General features: G+C 35.5%; 1 protein-coding gene across 4 annotated transcripts in view; it reads left to right on the plus strand.

Annotated features, from left to right (window-relative positions):
- Positions 1-4,914: 4,914 nt before the first annotated feature.
- The window catches only part of LOC134666089 (PDZ and LIM domain protein Zasp), a 78,613-nt gene continuing 55,542 nt past the window's right edge, over positions 4,915-27,985 (plus strand). For 3 of the 4 annotated variants that reach the window (XM_063523230.1, XM_063523231.1, XM_063523228.1), the window contains exon 1: positions 4,915-5,103. The gene's annotated coding sequence lies outside the window, so the exon portion shown is untranslated. The remainder of the gene's footprint in view (positions 5,104-27,985) is intronic. The other variant, XM_063523229.1, reaches the window with a different exon arrangement.

Genomic DNA, 27,985 nt, shown 5'->3' on the forward strand with positions numbered 1-27,985 from the left:
AATATTTTTTATTACTTTTTTTAGGTTTACATGCCTCATACAATACATAGGAGTATTTGTTTATTTACTGGTGCAATCCTTACCCATTTTAATAACTCATATAATATCTATACATGTATTTCTATGAAGAGTGGCAAAAATATGCATCAAGGAGGAGACCGAGATTTGTGGCGTACTTTGAAAGAGGCCTTCATCTGTATACAGTCGCCATCAGATATTAAGGAGCAGCCGAGGTGCTCAAAAATATCTGAACACGCACTCTAGCGCCTTGACAATAGAGGCGTGTTCAGATATTTGTGAGCACCTTGGCCGCTCCGATACATCTGATGGCGACTGTACCTACCGCAGGTGATGATGATTATGATAAATAGTGTAGAAGTGATTGATAAGTCTGTATAGACGGAAACCGGCCGGTTGCAAAATTATAAATCGTTTTTTTTGCAATTCGAAGTTATTATATTTTAAATCGAGCGCAGCTCAACCTGTTGAGACGTATAATTCCAATCCGATTTAAACGGGGCAAAAAGACAAAAGGTGTGAACAGGTACTTGACACAGTATCTTGACTTGGTTGACTATATTTTGGCGGCCTCCTAGCCTAGTCGGTAGTGATCCTTCCTACGAAGCGGGAGGTCCCGGGTTCGAATGCTGGTAAGAGCATTTATTTGTACTATGTTATGTACTAACACAAAATAGATAAGTACAGAAGTCAATCACATGTATGTACTTTACTTTTCATACCTACGCTCGGCGGTCGCTCTAGGGTTGCGATTGTTGCGAACTATTTATGACTTATGCACAAAAAACTATCGTGGTAGTGGCACTCGTATCTACATATCATATCGTATCTCGTATTTATTGTTTGATTTATTGTTGAGGATGAAACGGGAAGAATGGAAATACATATAAATTAATAATAACATTAATAACTCAAATAGGTATTTTCATTTTAATGTCATTGTTATATTACAAATTTGCCACAGAAAATATCTTGCGATGATTCCGAGATTGGCGAAATACACGATTATTATATTTTTAAGTGTAATAAATTCACATTCTCATGTACAATGTAATAAATTTGCATACGCATTCTCTCTGAAACCACTGGTAGCTTAAAAAACGACAATTCACCGTTTAATGTTGAATTTAAACAACCGTCCACTGTACAGTTATAATAACTTTTTGTTTTGTTTCTCCATTATGTCACAAAAAAGTTCACAGACGCGTGTCTCAAGCGGATGGCACTCGCGCTCGCACTGGTCCCAACTGGTCCGAGATATCGTGTCCGTGAGCAGTGTCTATGTGTGCGTTGCTCGAGCGCGCTTTGTATGTAGGTTGATTTCTGTACCTATCTGTTTTGTGGTACTAACAAACCCAAACACGCTCAGGCACATTAGGGTTGACACAACTTGGCGTCCCATTGCGTGCACGACCACAGATAAGCTAATGACCTAAATTTTGACAATCCTAAATAGCCGAAAGGGATAGTGCCATATATTAGAAAGGGACAGCATGATTCTACACTGATGAACCGCTGTCAAACTTCGATTTTGTAGGAAGTTTCCTTTCTGTACGGTAGTACTATTATTTATTTTGTGACACGGTTGCGTTGTTTTATTTTTATCATCGTTTTTTGACATTTGCGGCAGTAATACAGTCGGCCGTAAAGTCGCGCTGCAATACTGCAGCAGTAATTTACTGGTGCAGTTAGAATCCGAGCGGTACCTTATTAGGCATCAAACAGCCTTTCAGACAAGATACTGCCTTTAATACTTACACTGTGTCCGTCTCGGCAGACCCAGGCTTTATTAATCTGACACTGCGCATCGCCGCACAAAAGGGACTTAGACTTCGTCAAGGACAGAAGTACAATCACCCGCAATTATATAAAAGAAAACGCAAAAATCCTACTAAGGTAAATGTCCTAGTGCTCGACATGCACAAAATACGGCCAATAGATAAATACAGGGTGATTCATGAGACGTGAGCAGGACTAATCCTGCACACTCAGTACCTGATAATTGATCGATCACCGTCGTATTTAGGTGAAACAACCACACTTTTTCCTATATTTTTTTTATTTTTTGGTGAGGGCAAATTTAATTCTCTACAATCATAGTCACCCGACAAGACCTAATTAATAAACATAAAACCTCTTTAACCGTAATGACAGCGTTTTGATTACGAAGAAAATAAACTGTTAAATTTGAGTGAAATACGACTTTTCAAAAGTAACCAGACCGTGATGACATTTAATTTGACACAAAATATCGGTAGTTTAGTATTCTAATTTTAGGGTGACCATGCATGTCGTAAATAAATTAATAACTTTTTTTTTCAACGCGACTAGAAAATTCACGTTAACCTCACTAATACAGATACGAAGCAGTTGCTTATAATTTACGAAATGCGCAGTGTTAATCCTGCTCATGTCTGCTGAATCACCCTGTATACACCCTACTGACCCTACTGCTGCAATGCTGTCACCTCAACCTGCTAAGGTCAATTTGTGACATGTGCATAAACAGTGACGAGCAGTTGGACGAAAATTATATGAAAATGTATGAAAAATTATTAAAAAAAAATTGTATCTTCCGACACGCAAAAACTGCTGAACTGATTTCGATGGAATTTGGCAAACATAATATTTAACCGGACCTTTTTTTTTTATCTATACTTAAATAGGTAGGTACCTATTTAAACTGGGGGACTCCATCTCCAGTAGACCGCAAAGGCGAATGCGATCCAAGGGGGGTCGGACACAAAACAAATTCCAAGAGAGGACGAGACTGCAAAACTTTAAAAAGGCCACGAAATTTGACAACCTGAATGTTTAACACCTTCGCTGTGTAACCCGTAATTAATCATACTTTGCATGGGGTCTTTCGACCCCATACCGCAGTGAAGGTATAAATTTTTTATCATTCTTATTGCACATAGATGTGTAGGTATTATCTCGCAAGTTCTCATATCAGAAAACTGGAACTATGACTATTAAATAGCGTTTAAGACATTCTAAAAAATAGTAAAATTGTCTCTTTTCAATCAGTACGTTCCGTTTTTGGTAAACGTTTTGGTGAACGAATCAGAGTAACCACTTATATTATAACGCCATGCTTAAACACTGCAACCTTAAAGACTGCACCATCATTGAAGCAAAGAAACTCTTATTTAATTTTTTACAATCACTTGTCTTAACTATGCCGTAGGGTGGGCCGTTTGAGTAAATATTGGAAATAAGCAATGTAATACCACCTAAAGGATGCGTAATTTTATGTAGATAACGAGAAAAATAATTTAAAAATTCTAGCTATTTACTTTGAGCCCTCTACCAACGATTAAGTGTAAAAATTAAATATATTTTTTTAAATAAAATTTCATTATAATTTTTTCCATTTTTATTTTTTGTTTGAAGAAAGCAATGCCTTAAGCTTCCGATATGATTTTAACGTTCGTCAATTACACTCCTAAACATTTTTTTCTGAAGTCGAAAAAGTACTCATAAATTGCGTTTTTCGGAAAAAAACTTTTTAATATATGGCAGACGCCCAAATTTGTATTTCAATCCTATTCTAGGCCCATTAGTGAACAATAAAATAAAATAGATCATAAAAATATATACTGTTTATAGCAAACCAATGAGAAAAAGCACATCGTAATATGCCTGAATTGGCATAAAACGCAACTTTTGCCTAAGTTTACAAAAATAGGAATAATTGTAAAAATGCATAATAAAAATGCCAAAAACTGTTTTTATCATATTTAAGCAGTTCTACTTTCATATTCAATATAAACTAAAAATTTATTGTATATATTAACGACCCTTCTCGTATTTCATGCGATAAAGTGATAATTGTATTTTATATGAACTGTTGGGGTGTTATATTTTATGATTTTAGTGAAAATTAAGAGCTAAATACTACTGAATTAGGTTAGTTAATGGTCTATTTATGTTATATTATAATAATTTTAATAAATAAGAGCCATCCAATATTTTTAATTTTTTTTTTAATTTTGCCCTATTTTTTTTTCTTCGTCGGCTGGTAGAGGGCTAAAAATAATACCTATTTTGATTATTTTTGCTAGAACTGTAATCTACGCATTATTACGCAACTTTTGATACCTATTACGATATGAGTTTTGAATATTTATTTTCTTCCATACAAAATCGGCCCACCCTACTATGCCGAGACAGAAGATATTTTAGTTAAAATAATTTAGGTTTATTTTTCATGTTTTGCAATAGAAATGCATATCTTCTGTTATGTGTTCTTTTGATAATAAACTTATTCTTATTCTTAATAGGTAATAGCGCTAAAAGCGAAATAGATTAATTGTTACAATAATAATCGAAACACCACAATAATGGCCAGATACGTAAGTAATTTTATTTAATTATTAATCGGTTAGAATATTAAAACAGGTCATTTGGATTTGACTACATTAGTTAGTAATGTGTTTGATAATTTAAATGTGACCACTACACTGTTGTACCTAGTCGTAATATAGTTAAGTATACAGTTGTTCTAATGGGTCAGATGTTTTTAACTGTTGTTACCTGGTGGTCCCTGAAAGTACATTAGGTACATTACCTACCTGGAATCTGGATCCGCGATCCTCGAATTAATAAACAGCACGTACTTATAAATAGAGTTGGTTGGATGGTTGGTTGGTCTCCTCTAACCATTAAGATGCAAGCCCAAGAGTTTAGAGGTTTCCCTAATCATAGGTAACTGACAACAAAACATGCCGTAAGTATGTACCTACAATTGGATTAAATGGATTAACTCGCCAGGCTAAGTAAAAAAATAAAGGTAAAAACTATTAAGATATCCTAGAGTAGAGGTTCTAGACCACAGTTTGCAGGCTTTGTGGGTGGGACCGGGCATCGTCCTGCTGCGGCGCGCGCGCCGCCGAGCGCCAGTCTCACTCGCGCGCCACAGCTCGCCCGGACACCACGAACGAACGACCGCCGTCCGCCGCCGGTGTCGTATTACCGACCTAAAAATACCCGCGAGCGCGATCGCCTTTTACAAACTGCGCGTTGTTTTGAACCAGTGATTGACAGTGCCAAGTGAAGAACCACTAAACAGCGATATCAAACGTGAGTATTATAATATATTAAATCCTATTGCCGCATCGGTAAGCAGAAGTTGATTTCGGAGAATAGCGAGTGCTAAATTGGGAGTAAGCGTGAGGAAATTCGAGATGCTAGGTTTAATATTAATTTGCTAGCCGAGCTGATATTTATGTGTGTGGAGTTAATCTGATCTATTTGCGTCCGATCTTTCAGCGCCATGCCGTTGCCCGAATTTCAGTTATGTTTTGTAGAAATGTTTTTTACTAAGAAATTATATTCTATTAAATAACCTGTCCATAATCTTACTTTCCTGCAGTTCTGTTCAAAGTTTAACTCGGTTTCAGTGACAATTTAGTCACCAGACTTACCTAACGTAATCATGATTAATCCCAATATTAATGCTACGTGTCCAGGATTAATGTGGCACAGACAAAATGCGATAGCTTGCCAAGAATTGCAAAATGCAATGGTAGCCGATCAGTTTAAGTCCTGGCCTGTGACGACATCTATGACCGCAATTTTGTTATTCATTAGCAGTTAAAGCCAACTTCACGCACCTCTATATCTGAAAGATCATGAAAAGTCTCTGAAATAAAAACATTCTATTAGATCTTGACGGCCCAGAAGTATACAATGTCAAGCCCACCCAACGTAATGACCTGAAAATATTTCAGGAAGATTGAGGAAATGTTTTTGAAAAACAACATGAAGGTTAAATTCTTGGCTGGTACTGAGGAAATCCACGGTTAAACGTAATTTACACTTGGTTACTTAACTAACGCTATAATTTCTATGTAAATCAGCTGATATAAACATTTAAATTCACGCAAATTTGCAACATCTAGCTATGCAAAACAACTAAAGGTTGTAATAAAACGCGAATGAATTGATAAACAACAATACATCACTTAGAACCTGATGTAAGCATCACTTAGTCATGAATTCTATTTATTAGCAAAGGATTACATTGCCGTGTTATGTCACATGTAATTCAGGGAGATGGGTATTTTGTGTGTACGTAGGTATATAACTACGTAAATTACGTCCAGTCCAGTTGGGCTGCCGCCAACCAATGTCTACAAGTTCAATGTCTACTAATTGTACATGTTTTTTACGCAATTTTCTCGTGCAAATTATGCCATAGGACGTATTCGTATTTACTGGTTTAGGTAATTCAAAACAAAATGAGAATAAGAAACTGTGTATTCCTAACTTTTGGTTGAACTCGCAACTTTCAAGAAACCAAGAAAAAGAGTAAAGATAATTTGAACAATATTGTGACAAATTTCCAATAAGAAGTAATAAGAAACACCGCCAATTTTTATAAAGTCTCTGAAAACAAGTTTATTGTTTCGTTCCGCCAATGCTTTGTGCATTATTATCCAATGAGTTTTGTTCATTCAGTTCAGAGGTGCAAAATCAGATCGCGAAATTGAAACCGGTTGGTGCCATGCCATAGTGCTTACCCGAACCTTGGACCGCGGACGCTGCATTATTGTGTTCAGAGTCATTCCTAAGCAACAGCTTACCTTTATAATTACACTGAGGGGAAAATTCTTCACTGGACCTTGTGAAAATATGGCAGGGTCGTGACAAACCTTGGACTCCTTATCACATCTTTGATTCATCGTTGAAGAATTCAGTATTTTTTATTGCTGTTTCGTTAAGATTTTATCGCTGGCAGTAACATTCAGTTTCATTAACAACTTTTACGTAACTTCTGGGTTTTGTAAAGATCTGGCAGCTTGCGTTTTGCGATGGTGTAATTATGACAGATGTAATTTGGGAAGTAAAACCGGTGCTTTGATCTCGAATTGTTTTGAATTAGGAGTAGGTAAATTTTAGGCCAGTACCTATTATAAAAATAGTACGAAGTAGATACTTGATAGTAGCGGGCCCAAACCAAACGAAGCTACTAAAGTAAGTACTGCAAAAACACACGCCTTACCAACAACCAACCGTTTTACCAAACACTTGACCGACCAACCACCACCAATCCTACCAAGCAACTGAGTAAATTGTTTTGACTGTAACTTGGTATGATTAATTATTATGGTCGTGATATTGTTAACTCTTTCTTTAGAAGGTAAAGTGCAACTACTGTAGCTGTGGTGTATGATGTATGTGTTGTTAAAGGCAGGTGGCAATAGGTACTTATATTAGTGCAAAAGATGTACAGGATGGACATAACCAGTGGCCCATTTTATAAAGCTACAAGTTACAATTTACAAGCGGAAGTCTCTTTCTAACCCTATGTTTTAGAACGAGACTTCCGCTTGTAAATTGTAACTTGTAGCTTTATAAAATAGGCCACAGGTGCTCTGCACTTCAACACATATTCCGATCACTTACCGGAAGCAAAACCAAGAATCATGTTGGCAAATAGTGTAGAATATAATTATGTTTGCGTGTTTGTTAAATTCGTTGATAATTATTTAATTACTCGTTTTTCGTGTCCTGTCTCTAAAACAATTTTATAAAATCTGCAAGTAGGGCGCAAGGGCTCTTTAACAAGTCAATAAAAATCTAGACACGCGGCAGCGTGTCAAGCCAAGTTCAAGCAAAGGAACTGGCTAGCCAGCGCCAAGTGTAATATTACACGAACCACTTGGTGCCACTTTTGACCCTTCTATAACTCAAAACATCTTTAACGTAAACACATAAAACTACGTGTGTTTAATTATATCCATAAGGACATCTAGAAGCCCAAATTTCATGAAGCTAGCTCAAACGGTAATAAAGATATGAAGGTCAAAAAGTCGTAAATTTTAAGACTGACTGACATACCTATAGTACCTAAACCTAACCTACTTCCAGATGACCTAGAAGGATGAAATTTGGAATCCAGCTCAGTTATTGTGTGAAAGCGTAGGAAAAAATCTAAAAATTAAAAAAAGTTATAAAATAGGGGGGGTCCCCATACAAAAAAACCATTTTTTATTGTGACTGACATATAAGTACCTAAACCTAACCTACTTCCAGATGACCTAGAAGGATGAAATTTGGAATCCAGCTCGGTTATTGTGTGTAAGCGTAGGAAAAAATCTAAAAACAAAAAAAAGTTAATAAATAGGGGGGGTTCCCATACAAATTTCTTTTTTATTGTGACTGACATATAGTACCTAAACCTAACCTACTTCCAGATGACCTAGAAGGATGAAATTTGGAATCCAGCTCGGTAATTGTGTGTAAGCGTAGGAAGAAATCTAAAAATAAAAAAAGTTAAAAAATAGGGGGGGGTCCCCATACAAAAAACCTGTAATACGCGCTAAACAACCGGCCAACGGTGTGTCGTTGGCGGCGCGCGGCACCACATAATTAATACAAAGAACAGAAGTAAAAAACATGCAGCGGAAACACAAGAAAAAACATTAAATCTCAATACCTGCCTAGTTTTCTTTACAAAAATTATTGATATTCCATCAAAAACATAAATGTAAAAAAGGAGAGCCAAGTTCAATACAAAAATTATGCTTGGCTGTGGGGTTCGCCGCAAAAAGAATGGAGATTTAAATGAGTGCCAAGTTCTATGCAAAATCCAAATATGTATTTATAGAAACAAAATAACATTATAAACAAGTATTAAACTCTATTTCTTTGCTTTATTGGATACCTATAACAATTACTGTTATTTAAAAAAAATGTGAGATCTTAAAGTAGGTTAGATTTGGCTTGGCCACTTTTTATCAGAATTACAAAATATATATGTTGAATAACTTTATAAAATGACTGATGTAATGAAAACTGGCCAAGTCAAATCTAACCTGCTTTAAGATCTCGCATTTTTTTAAAATAACAGCAATTGTTATAGGTATCCAATAAAGCAAAGAAATAGAGTTTAATACTTGTTTATAATGTTATTTTGTTCCTATAAATACATATTTGGATTTTGCATAGAACTTGGCACTCATTTAAATCTCCATTCTTTTTGCGGCGAACCCCACAGCCAAGCATAATTTTTGTATTGAACTTGGCTCTCCTTTTTTACATTTATGTTTTTGATGGAATCCTAATGTCTGAAGACAGTGAGGACATGCACGGACCAATCTTAAGTGCCTAAAAGCTAGTAGGTATCTTCTAAGCATAGGGTATGAACTGATGAATGGTGGTATAAATAAATAAGCGTGTTTGAACAATTTTCAGTATTTTCAGCGTTGAATCCACACAGAATAGATCAAAACTTCGAGTCGATGTTTATTACCATTCTCTTCAGCATAGAATCTGCTATATAGGTAATTCGGTAGGTCTATACCTAAGCAAAGTCATACTGTAACTATTAACTTGGAGTTCTAAATTAAAAACGTAAAATCGTAGTCTGTGTTGACCGCTAACATCTTTATAAAATTTCTCAACATAGATTCAGGTATGCTGGTATGCTGCATATAGCAGCGATGGGTGATAGCACATGGCGGGGCGATGAATCGGCCCGTGATAGCAGGCCGGTCCGACGGGTCCCGGGTCTCGGGTCTCGGGTGCAACAACCCAAACTCGGGCTTGCACGGCCGCACGTAAAAACAAGCAAAGAGAAGGTGAAATTACATTTTGGTAAATTGGCGTGAATTTAAATGTTTTTATTGACTGTTTGCGACTTTTTATGATCTTTGAGGTTGGGATTTTCGTTGTCGTGTCGGGTGCCTTGGAAAGTGCAGCTGTAGCGATATTTAAGACGTAAATCAGAGTACCTATAGACTGTTGGGTTGGTACATAACATATTGGATAGTATAGAAGTTAGATTAGGTATATACGTGAACGCAATAAAAACTCAATTAAGTAGTTAAGATAGGAATAATATCTTAATTAACACCAAAACCAATTAAGTAAGAAAATCTGTACATCTGTAGAGTTAGATGTATAAACATCCAAGGTTTAGACCGTAAGACAACAGCATTATTAAACTTTAAATTTCATTTAAGGGGCTCCCCCACGCCAATGACCTTCGATCTGAATCCTTTAGTTTTCTAATGTTTTTTGTAGCTTATCATATTAACAGCAATGGCTTTAAGCAATATAGTACCCCATATTTACTTTAAAGTTCATTGTCTTAGAGATATTTGGCATCAAAATTGAACAATTTTAGGCTAAAAAACTGGTTTTCTGGCCATAACTTTTGTGTTAATTAGTTTAAAATTAAAACCTTGGACACGATTTTCGAGACTTCAAAGACGAACCCAAATATGTAGACTTCGTACGTGTAAGATCCTTCACTGCAAACTAGATACGAAATAAGTGTTTTTTTAGACAATGTTTAAATAATTCGTAAAAAAATAAGTATTCATTTTTTTCAAAATTCGTTGGACAAAACCGGAGATAAAAGATTGAAGAACCGATAACCGTATGTCTTATAATTCTATCTGTAGTGCAAAAAAAGAAGATACGATTCAAAACTTGTCAAAAATCGATAAAAACCTCGGGTAGCCCCTTAACAAAAATATTTTTTTTTTACCGGATAGTTAGGTAAATATTTGACAATTATTTGCCTAAAAAAAATCAATATTATGTATTTTGTTCGTGTTTGAAGAGGTCGCATTCGTCAAAAGTAAATAAAGGATTACTCAGTTTCGCATTAAGAACAAAGAATCATAAGGAAAAAGGAAATGCAAATTTTAAAAAGGTTCTTTATGTCACTTCTATATGAAATACAACAAAAGGTACCTACCTGCTTATATCTATACATACATACATATATCCGGGAAATACGCTTATATCTATGATGTATGTATATTCTAGGATAGGTACTCATTGATTTACACATTATTTTACGATGTGTATATACACATATAGGTACCAATTAAATAGGTACCTACTTATCTAATACATAAATAAACTCACTTGGATAGCAAGTGTGGGTCGAAAATCGAAACGTTGACTGGGGCCCTACTTATCTATATAATATGCCACGGTTATAAAAACTTAGAGAATTAAATTAAAATATTAAATTTAAATGAAAAATGGAAATCTTGCCCCAAGCGGTGAATTTTTGAATTTCTTTTAATTTAATAATTTCTAGTACCTAATATCGTTTGCAGACATACCTGATTGGACAAAAAAAGATGAGAAACAAATTGTTACGTAGGTACGTATATATATATACGTACCCACGTAAACGCAGTTACGTGATAATTCGTCAAATTTATTGGGTACCTACATGCAAGAACATAGGGTTCACACATGATCAGTAAACACATTCGCTTTGGCAATTAGATAATCTCGTAATTAAGCAAACTTTGTATGGAGTCTTTCGACCCCATACCGCAGTGAAGGTGTTAAGGGTGTTGATATTAGTATAAATGAAACATGTAAATTTTATAGCTTCATCTAAACAAACGGCTAATGATGTTTGTTACAATTGGATAGGTAGGTAACCTATCTACCTACCTACTTACAAACCTGTTTGATGCGTAGTTAAGCTAGGAAACAGATAAACATATAAATTAATGTTTCTAAGTAGATAACTATATATGAAAACGTGAATCAGGGCAATTGATCTAACCCTATATTAAATTGCACATATTACGGAACAGTATTAGGTAGGTAGGTATAGGTATCTCTATCTATCTAAAGAATACGGTATAGTATAGGTAGGTACTTATCTATCTGTCTTTTGAATCTTATCTTTTTCCACGTGTGATGTGTACATCATACCTATAAGAAATCCATTTCGTAATTAAGTTATATTCTTCGTCGTACGAAAGACCTTTTAAATGGTGAGACACTTTATTATCATAGTAGTTATGACTGTAGGACCACGCATAACATAACAGCCGTAAGTGACAATGGAAAATCAGTTTTAACTTGATCAAGTTAAATTTTCGAAATTACTCTTTTAGTAATACCACTGTATATATCTTGTTTGTAAATAAATGGTTTTCTCAACAAAATAAAAAATTACACGGTGTGCATAAGCACTTAAATCCAGTTTTGATTTTTAATAAAAAAAAAACATTTATTTCAAGCTACTAGGCTCATAGTTGGTTGTCAACAGTTGTATATATAATAAATATGTAGGTATGCCATTCCTAAAAGTACTGTATAAATGTCAAAAATAATAATTTAAAAATTCCTATTAATTAATACTAATAAAATTTATTAATTAAAATTTTATTCACTAACTCTTGTTAACTACGAGTATGCGCACTAGGAGGAGAGGAAAACTGAAATTTCAGTTATCTGCTTCTCTACAGAGTGCGATAGGCAGATAACGAATTTCGATTTTTGCTGTTCGTGGTATTACCTCTTCGGTAGCAGGTATAATATAATACATAAATCACTAAGCGCCAACGATATTAGTGCTATTATCTATGTCAATACATAATAGGTACCCGTATGTATATAGATAGGTACTTAATTGTTAGTAGGTACTATAATACATGAGTATAGAAATACTACGGTTTTTAAATAACATAGGGTAATATAAAACAATGCCAATAAGTTATAATTTAGACTTCATGGTCGAAATATAGGTAATAACCGGAATTTCGAATGTAAACGCATTCTGGGCGTGTCCGTTTAAATCGGGACACTTCTGATAACACTGCAAACACCGTTTATTCAATAACTATAGCAAAATAACTTGTGAGGTAAAACTCATACCAATTTATGTTAATTCCAAACTGACTTAAATCAACCTCATTTTCCAAGCGACTATAACGCTAACTGCCTTTAGTCTAAATGTTATAATGGCATCCATTCTAACTTTTTTAAATTCCGTACTGCCCTAAGTCAACCTTGTTTTCTATGTATGGCCCACTTGCACCATTCTTCTAACCCGGGGTTAACGGGTTAAACCTGGAGTTACTTTAGAGCGTATCTTTTATTTTTTGGCATTTTATATACGTATTGTGACCTTTTTTGCCACTTTTGTGTTATTTCTAGTCAGGATCGCGAGCTCTTTTCATCCATAGGAGAAAAAAAAGTGTCCTAAAATTTCCATACATTTTTCAAACTTTCCTTTTTGTTACCGCCATACAAAGTGTATGGGGAAAAGGTAACACAATAGGAAAAAAACTCTGGGACATTTTTTTATCCCATTAGGATCGAAAGAGCTTGTGATTCTGATGAGTAGAAATAATACAAAAGTGGCAAAAAAAATCATAATAAATAAAAAAGGCAAAAAATAAAAGAAACGCTCTTTACCAGTACAATTTGACACTGGATTAACGGTTTAACCGCTTAACCCCGGGTTAGTGGGATGGTGCATGTGGGTCTAAGATTAGAATGCTACTGGAATGAATTTATATCCTATAATTGCATTTACTTCAGCTTTTAGGTTTATTACACATTTTCCTTACGATGAGTGTGCGGTGACGCTTATATATTATGAGGAATATGAAATCATTGGCTTCTGAAACTGAAACAAATTCCTTGAAACTCTGAGTATAAATACCTATATGAGTTTGTTGTTCTTGTTACTTTATTTAACACATACAGTGTGTTAGTTAAATCCAAATGGAGCTGGGATATACAGGTTGGATTTTTAAACGGGGCACTGAGGGCAGCTACATGATAAAATGTACCTGAAACCCTCGCAACGCTTTTATTTATTTATGTAGTTTATATGTATACTTGTATAGTCTGCTTATTTCTTTTTATTAATTTTCTTAATAGGTATATTTCTCTCTCTGCACCAATTGTAGATATCTCTGTTTAGCCCTGTGGATGACTGTTAGAGAATGCCATTTGGCATTAAGTCCGCCATTTGTACATTGTTGTATATATTTTGTGCAATAAAGTTTAAATAAATAAATAAATAAACGCTTAAGATTCCACTTCCACTATTAAATAGAACTACTCACTATGATCATGGTTCAATTTTAAAATCTTTTCCATGCTCTGGTATCAGTATTAGCATACGACTGATTACGACATCAACAACGACTTTGCCCCCTTGTATAACAAATGACTATTTATCCACTGACTTGTTGTTATTATTGTCACCGGCTGAAAAACTGTGGTCATTTATAATTATCAAGCTTACTCATTCTGTTTAGTAGCACTCTGTGCCTGAGTCACAATATAGCCTGACTGTTTACGTCAAAATTAGCGGGTGATCGTCAAATTCGGATATCGATATGATTTTGGCAGACCGAAACATCTTTGGTATTCACCTAAATTTCAAGTGCGACTCGGCGAACAATTTTTTATTTTATTTTATGTTTTATATTCAATTTATGTCTTTTGATGAGCAAATTGTTTAGTTAATGTGTAAGTACAAGTACCTTATCATGATCAAATAAAATCTCAGTTTTGTTTGGTATTATCAAGTTTATCATTATCATACGGGACACGCCCTTAATGATTTATTTGTTGTCTGCTATATAACATTTATATCCGACAAACGATAATTAGGTGCAATGATAATGCATTTGCATTGTACGTTTTTAGGGTTCCTTATACATACGATCACTCGTGCGTCTGTCGATTTGTCGGTCTGTCACAGCCAATTTGCTCCAAAGCTACTGGACCAATTAAATTGATATTTGGAACCCTTGTAAGTCTGTGACCAATAGGGTCCTTTTGGGGGGTAAATATGGCCACTCTTGTATATCCGACCGATAGAGAGGCAGAAAACGAAATATCGAATTTATGGGCCCTCTGAGGTTCTCCCATATAGAGAGCCGCTAGTGTGCAGACGTTTTCATTTCCTAGCCATATGTTTAAATATGGCCTGTTCTTGGCTTTCAGTTTAGTAGTCCATTGTTATTGGTGCAATGCGATGAGTCAGTCTAGCCCCAGGCCTAAACCCGGTATTACTCATGTAGTCATATTTATACCAACAGCAATACAACTGACCAACTTTGACCCTTAAGTCCTTGCAGTAAGGTTTAAGAACAATCAACAAAGTGTACGACCGTATATGTTACATAAGTATGTGTGGACTAATGGACGTGAATGGGCTCATTGTTTAGCGCGATACTGTTAAAAATAGTCGAAAGTATTATGCATACGCTCGTATGTCTGATTGGATAAAGCTTGCTCATTTGGGGAAAATATTTGGTAAAAAAATAGGTCAAATTCGTTAATTAAGATAGAAGTACTAGTGCTCAACGCTGAACTAGTATTCGACATGGGCACTTTATGTCAAAGTAACAAGGATTTTTAAATACAGAAAAAAATCTTCGCCGTTCAAATTTAACCTATATTACTTTGACATTATAGTGCCCATGTCGAATACTAGTGCGGCGTCGAGCACTAGTACCTACTTACTTCTACCTTATAAATCAGCTAGCTCGACCGCTAACTAAAATTGTATTAATTTGAAAATGCTTAGGTACATGTTTTCCATAAACGTATAATTAAAGAAATTGTAGATATCAATGTGGCCTAAAGAAGTGTAATTAATATTTATTTTGGTCATTGACACAGAATTCTATTTTAATATTAAAATGACAACTTGAGTAATGGTCGCGTTCAATCTACATATTTAATGAGTTTATGTTTAGAAGTTTTGTAGTAAAAACCGGCTGGAGTCACTAAGAAGTAATTATGAACTCTAACTATGAAACATAAAGTTCCATATCCTAAAACTTTTCGCTCAGTCTTGGCCTGTTGTATACATATTTTGTGAAGTGTCATGCATTACCAACTGCATAAAAATGTCATCGGTATCATCACGTTCTTCACTAAATCACTAGTCTATTTTTCGTCGTAGGCAATATTTTTCATCGCAGGCAATATAATTCTAATAATAGCTTTCTAATGACTTACTTTTAATTGGATTCTCGTGGTTTTTGTCGAGTTTTTTAAATTTAATTAAATTGGTATAGACTGCCAGTTTCACCGGTTCACTGAATCTCGTCTAGGCTAGGCGACAGAGTCGTTTCAGTGGTCGTGTGCAAAAAAATGTCACAACCGTGGCTGTGTTCAAAGACATTTGCGGACCGTATACTTCCTATCTAGCTCCCTTAGGAGAATCTAATACTTTATTCAGGATTACTTGATTACCTAAACTTTCGTTATCTGTACACATACTATCAACTTTACTTAACTCTAAATTAGGACTTGCAATAAGGGGCTATTCATAAATTACGTCATTTCAAATTAGGGGGGGGGGGGGAGTCTGGACATCGGATGACGGTAGCATGAAGTAGGAGGAAATGGGATCATTTGAAGCATGAGTTTTAGATGATTATAGGGGGGGGGGGGGGTAAAAATCGTCAAAAATCGATGACGTAATTTATGGACAGCCCCTAAGTTATACATTAAATTTGGCCAGTTAATTGATGATGGTACATTCTCTGTATAACCGATTGATATTGACAGCCATTTAAATTTGCCATTCATAAACATGCCAATAACGCACCGGGACCGGGATCAATCGTGCACATCCGTTCTGGGCTACAGTCTCCTGACAATCGAGACTGTATCCTTAGTCATTATACTCGGGTCATGGTTGTGACGTCATCGCCTGGAGGAAGGAGGAAAAATGTAACAATACTGTGTTTGTCATTTGCATAAACTATACGGCCAACGCTAATATACAATAATAATATTTAATAAATCATTTGATAATGTAAATTGTGTAGGTGTATACTTCGTATATTCCAGATAACTATGTTTAGAGCAGCATTATGTGTATTGTTAACAGACTATTTGTAATTCTTATTGCAATGGCATAAGGGCTATCATCAATCATTTAAGATGTAGCTGTATGTATGCCATTTGTGACTCTTCATAAGCGCGTTCAATCTGGGTCATCAGACCGTCAGTGAACATGCACAAAAATACTGCATGAAAGGTGCATAATAATTCCTTAAAAAATATTATACCGTCCCATACTTAAACTGTAGGTAAAACATGTATTACACATATCTATTTATAATGTCATTTGTCAATAATAATAAGTTATTAACAACGAGCATAAATTTACATTGTAATTCATGCGGTAAGTACCTAAATGCAAAGGCTAAGATTGAGTCGGCTTCTATTTTTTATAAGGCGAACTATATGCTTGTTTGCCACCACAGTGGTAATTACGACTCTCTTTAGTCTGCAATATTGCATAGTACTATAAAAACCATGCTCACTCCTTGACCCCAATATGTTTAAGCTTAGATATTTATATCCGGGTTTGCATAGAGAGCAGATATGTTTAATCTAAAGTTTTGCCATTAAAATATTGGTTGGTTGCCAATGATTGGCCTATTTATGATGTTGCTATCTGGTATCTAAACTATAAAAATATATTATTTTTTTTATAAATGTAAACATGCATGAAATGGATAATATGTGGGCTACCAAAGGTCGAAGACATGTATGACGATTAGATCGAGAACAGTTAATAACAATTATGTGACATTTTATATCAACTTCTCAAGTTTTTAAACACTATCTATTCATAGATGTCAGTTCCAGACTATTTTGCCCGTTAAAATTTACTCGTATTTTATTGACATAACATTTGAAGGCAATGATGAGGAAACCCTATAAGAGCGTGACTCACACACACTTTGCTTTCAATTACCACATATCATTCGACACAACGAGGATCTTGCGTAAAACTACGGCTGTGTCATGACAATTATCGTATTTATCAGGATTTTGTTCGTTTGGGAAAAAACAATTTTAAATTACGATCATATAATATGTACGGCTCACCTAACAGTTAACAGCCCCTGAAGTCTATGGGCTGTGGATGTCTATAGTTCCAGGAATGCAAAATGCTCGTTGACTAGTTAAAATCTATTCGTTGCGACCCTCACGCAAGTAGAGCACAGAGTAGTAAATAATTAGAGTTTATGTTACGAATCACAGTCATTTATTAGAACTGTCAGTAGATTTTTAATGATGTTTTTACCAAATAACCAATAAAATAAAAGGCATCAAAATACATTTTGCTATGCTAACAACCAATTCATTTGTATTTACGAAAGTGACGCGTTAAAAAGCTCATATAATAATGATTCAGGAAGCTTATGTTAAAGAGAAACTCGATTCATTTGCCATATGCCCGTGCCATAAAAAAACGCCGAAACACCCATAGCAAAGGTACTTAACCTATAATGTAAACAAAAGTATCAGGGCGTGATTTCGTAATATCGATCGTCGCTTCAGACATGCCCAATCGCATATCATGCATATCATTTTGAGTGCTATTTTATTAAAGCAAAGTGTTATCAGCGCTCAGCCGTCACAACCGTGGCCGGGAGCCAAAAGTTTCGCAACCGTATTATTTTTACCCAAGGTTCTCTCTTTGCGTTTTGGAGGTTATTGACACACTGTATTATACAATGTGTTATTCAATATTTTTGGATATTGGAGTGAGGGTTAGAGGTCATGTGAGCGAAATGTCAACTCAGTCATTTTGTAGCAGCTCAACTTGCAAAATATCGCTCGCTGTGCGTTTTCTCGGTTGTATCCGAAATGAGCACAAGATTGGTTTGAAAATCTTAGGAATGGTTTTTACGTTTACGTTGAAGTGATTGCAGCATTCTCGACACAGCCAGAGGGGAAACATGTCCATGTTAGAGTTTGTCGGGCTACCCCCTACAGTCGTCATCAATGACCAATGTATCCCTAACAAAATTGATGCGGCGATAATATGTCAATTTTGGTTTTCGACTGATGCAGATACGGTTGTGATGATTATTAAAATTATAATACAAACACTATCACTAGGTAAGTTCTCGCGCAAAGGATTGCCATCGCTATACAGCACGGGAATGCTGCCTGCGCGATGGGCACCTTGCCGGGGGGCCTAGGCTTAGAAGGTAGGTTTTAGGGATTTTTATTTTTTTGTTAGGTTTAGTTTTAGTTAATTTATTTTATAAGGTACTTGTAGGTATTAAGCTTGTTATATAATATTGCCATATTATTATTATTGCATAATAAATGTGAATTTTAAACTAAGTTTGTAGGTAAATTGTATCGAATTTCTGATAACGTGTAAAGTTGCAAAATGCAAAAAGTTGGGAACAAGAAACTTTTTAAACGCGCACGCGTTTTGAATCAAGGGTCGGGTAAATCCTCTGGATTTGCAAGGGCTATTTATTAGAGTACGGTGTAGTCGTACCTACGCTCATTTTCCACTGTAGGTATAATATTAAAAACGTACTTAGAAGCCATGTTGCTGACAGCGTGAAACGGAACGGATAGACGGGGCCGTCTGGTCATTTGAATGTTAACGAAAATAAAGCGAGGTTAAATTTAATAAATTTAGGTAAATTCACTGAGCTTTACGTCACAGTGACGTACTTTCGTGTAAAAACATCTCCGTCACAACGGGCGTCAAAGATAGCGCTAACAACAACTGTCATTACCGTGTACCCACGAGTAGGTAGACTCAAACTTCATACCCAGAAACACCTAGGTTATAGCCGTTATAGGTATATCTTTCGTTCATGTAGACCATATCAGCCCAAATCCGAAATTGCAAAAAGAATTGGCTTTATGTTTGTATACATTTTGCTGAGCAATTGTCGATATTCTCATTGTGATAGGCTGATTTCACGCTTTTGAAGTTGGTCCCATATTGAAAGAGCGCCACTCGCAGCACTGTAATTTATCTATACTGCAATAACGTAATTCAAGACCAAAAAAGTAAGACAATGTTGCCACTTTTTACTAGCGCGTCTTGTATTTATATAAAAATAAGTAAATAAAAGTACTTTTTATAAATCGTAGGAGTAAAATTACTAATAAATAAATTATCTTAGCGTGATTATTTATCAACAGGAATTTACTATTTTACAAACAAATTATTGCAGTGGCAACATTGTCTTATTTTTTTTGGTCTTGAATTACGATTTGCTGTTTAGATTTAAGCCTATTTTAGTATTCAAATCATTCATTGTCATTTATTCTATATAATTCACCTTACAGAGTATGGCTAAACGTATGGAAAAACGTCCTGTATAATGAGATGCAAAGTTAATAGGTACCTATACAAAATAAGTAGAACGTAATACAAATACCTACGTAAATATATATTATATATATCGTCATCTAGTACCCACAACACAAGCCTTATTGAGCTTACCGTGGGACTAGATTGATCTGTGTAAAATTGTCCTATAATATTTATTTATTTATTTATTTATTTTATACGACCTAATAAGTACCGGTCTTTGATCCAGGGAAAAGCCCTAAAAATGCCAATGTAAAATATTTATTTGCAGAATGAGGAATGCGTGCTAAAAAGTGCCCGCCGTTAAAAGGTTTCTTTAAGCATTAGTTATTTGCACAGCGACATACCGCTCTGCAGTACGTAATAACAAAAACATCTGTCTCATACAATGTACCTTTCATTGCATTTTAAGGATTTTCATATCCTACTGAACGATTTACGAAACGAAACGAAACTAATTATTGTGCTTAAGAGCTTATTAATTATTAAAGTACCTAGGTATTTATTTTATAACAGCAACTTGTGTTAGGCGGCTTTAAGGATGACTCCTGCTAGACCGGGCCGGGGCCGGGTCGGAGCTTCCGGGGCTTCGTTTCTTATGGAACCACGTGGTCACCGATTATAGAAAATGATATTTCTTCCCGGGTCCGGCCCGGTCTAGCGTGAGTCATCCTTTAGATTGCTAACTTGGTAACAATGTTCAAACCTTTGAAAAGTGACTGATCCCGTTAGTACCTTTCTGTTTTAACCTCTCGTTGTCTTCTTTTTGCGTTATACCTATAAGGATTTTTTGCTTTATATCACGACCGAGGTTTTACGACCACCGCACACATACAAAAAGTTAAAAATCAAACTGCGAGTTTACCATTTCTAAATCGCGATAATGAACAACACAATAGCTTTATAATACAATAGCAGAGTTACTTTGTGCAGTCGCCATCACACATATCGGAGCGGCCAAGGTGTTCACAAATATCTAAACACGCCTCTGATGTCAAGGCGAGAGTGCCTGTTCAAATATTTTTGAGCACCTTGGTCACTCTGATATATCTGAATAAACGACGACTGTATAAACAGTAACAGTTAACTGATAATCGGTGAACCTTATGTCTTTGTCATAAGACTCATAAGAATTTTTCAGTCAACAGACGATACGGGTCAACTTTTGCAAAAATTAGCGACACCCACATTTAAACATACCTTTGCCAAATCGAGAGGAAATGAACTCTCAATATAACACTTCAGTGTTAGTTTAACTGTTACCTAATAGGTACTACGGCTTGCCCGGCTCGAGTCAAACAGGTCAGGTCTAGCATGAGATAAATTAAAATAAACCTAAGAATAAGTAAAACTAAATATCCTTATAAAACAAACATAGGTAGGAAAGAAATACTTGTATATAATTTAAAAAAAAACAATCCGGTTCGAAGGATCATTAGCCTTTGAACCGGATTGAAAATTGAAATCTTGTCGGTGAACAAAATAATCATACAAACTTACCTGTCTTCATTTCTCTTGAGTATAATATATTAATACTTACATAAAGTGTACAACATAAGCTAACTAAAATATTTACCCTACTTACATGTTACATACACTATAAGTATAGGTATATCCTTGTGGGGAAGACGTAAACAAATTGTGCAAGTGCCTAATGTAATGTAAGCTAAGCTCGTAATTATCGCGTATTGATCTCGAAGCTTCCACAATGGCCGACCTCTTCGGCCGAGGTCGGGCACATCAGTGAAAGCCCTGACTTTGTAAGTTGCATGCAATCATAACATTGCTATGATATACCTATATCTATTATGTAGAAAGACAAAAGGTTAACATTAGGCTGGTAAGTAATACCTCCTACTGTAAATGAATCAGTGCATCTCTCATCTTAGCGTATATCCTGGATGCGTTTTCAGCTGCAATTGAAGACCATTGTAACTATTTACACTTCTTGACGGCACTGTTAAAGTATCGTGTTGAGATATCATCGGTAAAAATGTGTCACCCCCTCACCCCATAACGAACTAATTTTTAGTGTTCCGTACAAAACTTTGTTCACGGAACACTTATGGGATCACTTCGGTCTTGCAAATCAGTTAAATACGTTTTTCTCAGAGACCGTTTGACATAGATACCTAAAATTTGGAACAGTTATAGCAATTACCACCACTCATATTGTATATAAGTCAAAACTGCTTATTTCTTATTAAAGGGGGAAATTTAGGGGGTTGAGAGGGGTAGGCTGAAACTTTTTTCATTTGTAAGAATCGTGTGGGGTACCATTAGAAAGCTTGCAAAAAATTGAGTCGATGGACTGATTTTGACTTCATTTTAGACTGCAATAGTTTCGTCAAAAAATGCATTTAAAGTTGCAAGTTTTCATACAAAAATTTTCACCTCTGTCCTGGCGATTTTCGCGAAAACTATAGCTAACAGGCAGCTGACCAGTCAATATCCAACTAAAACAAGCATGGAGACGGCGGGAAAATTATCAGGTTAACTCTATCTTTATTAGTTTTTAAACTGCAGCCTGATCTTTGGTTGCTTAGGGCTAGCTAACTGATGCTTACACTGGTCATTTCATATTAGGCAGTAGTTTTAACGAGAAACATCCTTAGTTAAAACTTTGGCATTGAAATTTATGACTTATGTCTTTGACACAAAGTTTAATTCTGCTTGCTTATTTTTGTGGGATATTTAATTTTATCTGAATAGCCTACTATAAGTATGAGAGAGATCTACAAAATACGACCTTATTATATTGCAAATAAGTTTAAATTTCGAACCGGCTTTCCAACCAATGGACTAGGTATCTCAAAAATCTGAAAAATTCAAATTAAGAATTCCGTTCTTCACTGTCGTTGTTTTTTTTTTCACATTAGGACACAGAGTTAGTAAGGCGTATAGAGATAATAAAGTCATTTTATATTTATTAACAGCTATGGCCTCATCTATAGACTTTACACAATATTCCTTTTTATTAAGTACCATTACATTTATGTATTAATGGTATAATTATAATATGTATTAACTATATTTAGTACTTATGTATATTTTTGAACGGATCGGTGAGCAACAAGATTCAGGGCTATAACCACGCAAATAGAAGTTCGCAAAATTGCGGGCATTTTTCTCTGTCACTCTAATTACGCCTTTATTGGAGTAAAAGAGAGAGATCCCCGCAAATTGCGAATTTCGATTTCGCGCTAGCCCCTCAGTCCTGTTACGAGAAAATAATTATGGAAGACATTAATAGTATATGACAGTTAAATATCACAGTTTTTGGAAACAAAGGTGAAATTGACGAAATATTTAAAGTAAGCCGGACCCGGACCCGGACCCGGGTATGTCCTTAAACTACGTCCAAGACCACCGGTGGACGGGCAGCAGCGTCCCTCAAATTCGGTGTACTCGACTGCGATCGCCAACCCGCCTGCCAAGCGTGGCGATTATGGCATACACCCCCCAAAAGGGGGAGGCCTATGTTCAGCAGTGGACGTCTTATGGCTGAGATGATGATGATGAGATGATAAACGCTACCGTGGGCGTGAACGTAATTTACTTTTTATGCATCTCGCTCGTACTGACATATTAGTGCGAAAGAGATATACCTATAGGAAGTAAATTACGTTCACGATATCGTTTATGTCAATGCCAAACTGATGGTAGCCGTACGGAACACTAAATGCCTCGAGCTATCTCGGGCTTGGCCAAATTATTTTAGTTTAGAATTGATTTTCTACTAGTGTAATATTTTGCCTATATATCCCTTTTTCGCGAACGGTCTAGAACGCAACATGACCACTTTTTTTATATCACTAGGGTAGGTTAGGTTCGTTAGTTATCTTCAAATGGCCGAAGGTCAAACAGCACAGAACAGAATAGACATCGCTAACGTAAGGGTAAAACGACGAAAATGATGTGGGCATTTTGCGTTCAGGACCGTTCGCGATGTAGACTAAAAATGATATAGGCAAAATATTAAACTATTATAGTGCGTCAAGCAAATCTTGTCAGTAGCAATGTAAAGCAAACTAAAGTAGGGCAACACTCAAAGAGTAGTATTGCGCTAAGAAAAGCAGCAATGTACAATGTACATCGAACCTAAACTTTTTTTCCGCCGAGCGCGCCCTATTACGTATTACGTCAATTCAAATTGTCAGTTGCGGATTCTCTATTGAAAATGTTTGAAATTGTTATTAATAGGTATGGACGGACAATTTAAAAGGGGTGTGTGTTGTTGATAAAAATGATTAACTAATTTAAAGATCTCAAAATAAAATTAGAAGTGGACTATGCCGTTATACAAGAATGTATGATTAAAATCATTGCTTCAGCAGGTTTTTAATATTTTATTAGATTCCTCAGTTGGCGCTGTAGGCATTGTAGGCACCTTAGCTTTGATTAAGCACAATCTTATTTAATATATTGGTATTTAATGGTAACTCAGCAGAAATATCTCTTGAATTAACATCGATTCCGAACGTAAACAATGATGATGGCTGTCATTCGCGATCCACATTCCACAGATAAAACACAGATGACACGCAATTTTCGAATTATTCGAACACAGTGTTGCTAACCCACGATTTTTCAAATTTGCCGCCGTTTGCTACTGACAAGATTTGCTTGACCCAGTAGAGTCTGTGCGGAAAGAGAAGAGTCGTGGGATTTGAGGGCGCGCCAGTGCTATTTTATGGTTTTTGCTATGCTGACAACACTGGTCACGTGATTATAGTACGACACTAAAGGTCATGATACTTGAATCCCTTTTGTTCCGGTTTTTTACCACGGCTTACTAAACGGAGCCTGGTGGTGGTGTCGGCTCGTCAACTCAATCCTCTGATTTAGCGCAGGCACTAGTTTTCTTTTTAAAACACACTTGTTTTTATGTCTCAGATACTAAAAAGTGACAGTGCGATTGACAAAACTGCTAAAACTAGTTAAGAATCTGCCCAATACAACTGTAATTTTAGTACCAAACAAGACCAGAGTCTCATTTATGTACTGCCTAATCTGTGCAGTCCAACAGTTATTAAAACCGGTGGCCCATTTTATAAAGCTACAAGTTACAATTAACAAGCGGAAGTCTCTTTCTAACCCTATGTTTTAGAACGAGATTTCCGCTTGTAAATTGTAACTTGTAGCTTTATAAAATAGGCCACTGGTAGATCGGGTAGAAATTGGGCAATAGAACTGTAATTTTATCTGGGATATATTTCACTCATTGTAAAGTTAACTTGTAATGTATGTGTACATTATTAATAATAAATATGAATATGAATAAAAATAGTGCATAAGTAGGTTGCTTATTGGGATATGTCCGGTTCTCTCATCTCACGATATTTTACTTTGCCGAAAAGTCACTGCTAAATATGAAATATAATTTCGTAACTAACAGAATCTACAAATAAAGAAATATTTTATTAGAAAAAGTTTTATTCTTTGTAATCGAAGTCTGAATACTCTGAATTAAAATATTCAATGTCACTTATGTTTGAGCTAGCTTCAGAACAACCAGGGACACTCATAGAACTATCTTCATCTGAACTGGATGTGCTTGAATCCGGCACGTAGATTACGAATTCTTGCATATCACCTACTTAGCGGTCTTTTATTCGAGATACCGTAGGTACTTTTACACAATCCTGAAAAAGAAATTACATATAAATATGCATAAAATGGCAAGTATCAAGACTATTTGTCCGTTATTTTAAAGATCATGAATGACCTGCATATTTATGAAAATTAATATATTTTGAATGAATACACTTACCGATTATGTACCGGAGACAAGTTACTTAGGGGGCTTATTAAATGGGTAATTATTTAATATTAAATACAACATCAATACCCGCGAATAGCGGAAACACGTTCCGCGACTTTTTGTAAGTCGATAGTCGACTTTTAGCCGTTTTCTTCCCGCTGACAAAACCGAACAATGTTAAATATAATTTTCCTTGTGGTTTTATGTACGGTTTTATCGTGTTTTGAAAATATTTATACATAAAACTTGCGGTTTTTGTTAATAAAAATATACAATGACAGAAGTTTGTTTACTTTTTACAAGACAGGTGTCAAAGGTTTGATCGACATATAAAATGTTAGTTCCCGTTTCTGCCACGACTCTTCTCTTTCCGCACAGACTCTATAATTTTGAGTTCCACGGGTAGACCGTCTGCGAATAACATGCAACACTCCGCAGTCCGCAACATGCACATAATTCCCGATCGCAGTTTTGGACTAAAACCTGTTAGGTATTAGGTAAGTAATTTTTTTATAATCATACTAATGCTAAAGTATCGAATTCTTAACTTTTTAATATCTAAAAATCCTTTAACTAGTTTGTTCTCAACTGCGTTACCAATAACTTACCATCAAGATGATGGATGCCATCTAGACCTGCTAAGGGATCTCTCAATGTGCAAGTTATCACAATCATATCAGCGCGAACAAGCCATCAGTCTTATAATCATAGGTGTATCGATACGAGTGATACGACCCCAAAGGCCGCAGCTGGTCAAACACGAGTGGAGTAGCGACGAATGAGATCACCGGCATTGATAACAATAGGTCTCACGGCACTGGAGCATCATGCGAAAAATGTTGATTAGTTTGATTATGGGAGCCGCGAGCCGTGGAGAATCGACGTCTAAGAACAAATTTTAGGTCAAATAGATGGGAGACATTCTGAATTCTTACGAGTTTAAATGTGTTCTGCAACGCTGGAGCAATTCTTTTGATATTAAGACTTCCATCTGTAACGTTCTTTGCCTGTATTGTCTCGGAGAGATTATTCAGCGAGTAGTGGTTTACATCACAGGACAGCTACCGCTATAATTTTGAAGAAAGTCTATCTCTACTGATCTTACATCATTTAGCTTTTGAGGGCCGAATAGATAGATGTTCACAGTTGTCTCGACAGTCGACACCTACAATTTTTCCGGGACAGTAAATGATGTACAAACAAATTATTGCAGTGCCAACATTGTCTTACTTTTTTGGTCTTGAATTACGTTTTGCAGTTTAGTCCCTAATATTTCCTGGTTGCGTTCAATAATTTACCGCTTAATATTCTTAAATTTTCTTACACTGTCATTGATAAATTCTTCTAAAATCATTCTTACTTACAATAATGTTACAATATTTTTACTTAATAATTGTTTATTATGATCATCGACTAAACAAAATGCTTTCAAGAATAAAGGTTTGTGTATAATTTCAAAATACAATAGCTTTAACAATCTGCCTATTTCTTACTAATCTTTAATCAAGTACCAATCAGAAGTCCGCCCACAGATGCATTAGTTACTCTTTTCTATAAAAAGATCAATTGCTAATGTAGCTCTATTGAAAAAACTTCCACACTAAACAGCGTTAGAAAAACTAGATTTTCGCGGTAGTTTTTCTGAGAATAACGGCGGATTATCTATTTTTATCACGCGCGTGATCCCACGCATCTATCCTGTAGCTAAGGCGAGAAAGCTCCTAACTACATATATATAAACTCCATACCGATTCTAAAAATACGTATACGTTCTTGAGTCTTAATCCACAGACTTAAGTTTCAAATCTACGTGTCTAGTGGCTGTTTTTCTTTAGAATTGTGGGTCCTAGTGCAAGCAACAGGTGTCAATGTTTACATTTAGCCTACTTGTTAACGTGTCAAATATTAGTACAGTTTATAAAATATTTGCCGGAAAAACTGATATATGCTGCCTACAACTTATAATGCGGGAATATATATGTTGTTAGTACCTACATTACAATATTTAAAATGTTTTCTTAACCTTATTCTCATATTATTTACCGTAAACTTTGCCTAGGTACATAGGTACTTTGCCCCAAAGTTTGATATAATTTTTTTTTTTAATCTTTTTATCCACCCAAATACGACGATTTCTTTTTACAAACTTTACTGTATTTTTCGGTTGCCACAGACCATTCGGGTGAACCTAGATGTCTGACCCCTTTGCGGTTAACACAACGTTAATACTTAAATCTAGACTTAACCTTGGAGAAACTAGTAATGGACGGTTGCTACTGCAACTACTGCAAGTACATAAA

Source organism: Cydia fagiglandana, chromosome 7 (genome assembly GCF_963556715.1).
Source record: "Cydia fagiglandana chromosome 7, ilCydFagi1.1, whole genome shotgun sequence".
In the NCBI taxonomy this organism is placed as follows: domain Eukaryota; kingdom Metazoa; phylum Arthropoda; class Insecta; order Lepidoptera; family Tortricidae; genus Cydia; species Cydia fagiglandana.